The sequence below is a fragment of the Asparagus officinalis genome, chromosome 2 (genome assembly GCF_001876935.1).
Source record: "Asparagus officinalis chromosome 2, Aspof.V1, whole genome shotgun sequence".
NCBI classification, from domain to species: Eukaryota; Viridiplantae; Streptophyta; class Magnoliopsida; order Asparagales; family Asparagaceae; genus Asparagus; species Asparagus officinalis.
In genome coordinates this window covers 5,600,177-5,601,382 of record NC_033795.1, presented here as the reverse complement: position 1 = coordinate 5,601,382, position 1,206 = coordinate 5,600,177, and the positions used below count along the sequence as shown (strand labels likewise).

Below are 1,206 nucleotides of genomic sequence, written 5' to 3'. Positions count from 1 at the left end.
ACGGGAGTCGTTTATTTCCTTGGTGGAAATCCGGTCACTTGGCTGTCACAGAAGCAGAGAGTGGTGGCACTCTCCTCATGCGAAGCTGAATATGTGGCCGCTACAGCTGCAGCATGTCAGGGTATTTGGCTTGGGCGATTGTTGAGTGAAATAAAAGGAGGTGAACCTGTCAAAACAGTCCTCAATATGGACAACAAATCAGCCATTGCTCTCACGAAGAACCCTGTGCATCATGACAGAAGCAAGCACATTGATATCAAGTATCATTTTATTCGTGATTGTGTTCAAAAGGAAGAAATTGAAGTGGAGTATGTGAAGACTGAGGATCAACTGGCCGATATTCTGACAAAGCCACTTGGTCGTCAGAGGTTTGTCGAGCTACGTGAGAAAATAGGACTGAAGGATGTGAAGAAGATGCAACAAGATTAAGGGGGTGAATGTTGAAATTAATCTTGTTAAGATAGTTTTATCTATTGTATAGGTTAGTTATTGTCAGTCAGTTAGTTGTTCAGTTTTCTTTTCTGTGTGCACGTTTGCACGTCTCTTGTATTCAGTTTTTTTTTTATATATAGCAGTAAAGTAGTGTGTTGTTTTTTTTATATATAGCAGTAAAGTAGTGTGTTGGTGTGTGGTTGCAGTTAGCAATAATTGTGTTTCTTCTTCCTCTGTTTTCTTGAGTGTGTGTGCGTACTCAGGGGAAGTGACTTTCAAAACCAACAGAACAGTGGTAAATTTGAATTCTTTGATTATTTCTACGAGGATTATCTTCAATCTGAAGATCCCTTCCCTTTTCTAGTAGATCGATCAAGCTTTAGAAAGTAAATAGTTAACTTCTAAATAATGCAGGTAATTAACATCAACACACATTAGTAAATTTGTCAACAGAAAGAAACGATCAACAATAATATCATCCATGAGAAAACAAGCCAGAGAACAAACGGCTACAACTGGCATCAAACTTTCTTAAACCAAACAAACTCAACATCTGATGACCCAACTCTTTTTCTAATCAATCCCAAGTCTCAAGTTCGATTCCCCAGTTTCGGTCCATCAATGCACCCTACACAACAAACAGAAAATTCCCAGTTAATAGCAAACAAGCAATTAATTAAGCACCTCAAACAAGTCACAGTAACAAATCATAAATACGTATATACTTAGCACAGTCAGCGGAAGGGCTAATCTCGTAAGGCACAGAGACTCCAC

General features: G+C 38.7%; 1 long non-coding RNA gene across 1 annotated transcript; it reads right to left on the bottom strand.

Annotated features, from left to right (window-relative positions):
- On the bottom strand, positions 871-1,206 carry LOC109829367. Its single transcript, XR_002244003.1, has 2 exons — positions 1,158-1,206; positions 871-1,060 (listed from the first exon to the last, which is right to left on the bottom strand). It is a non-coding gene; the product is annotated as an uncharacterized LOC109829367 (long non-coding RNA).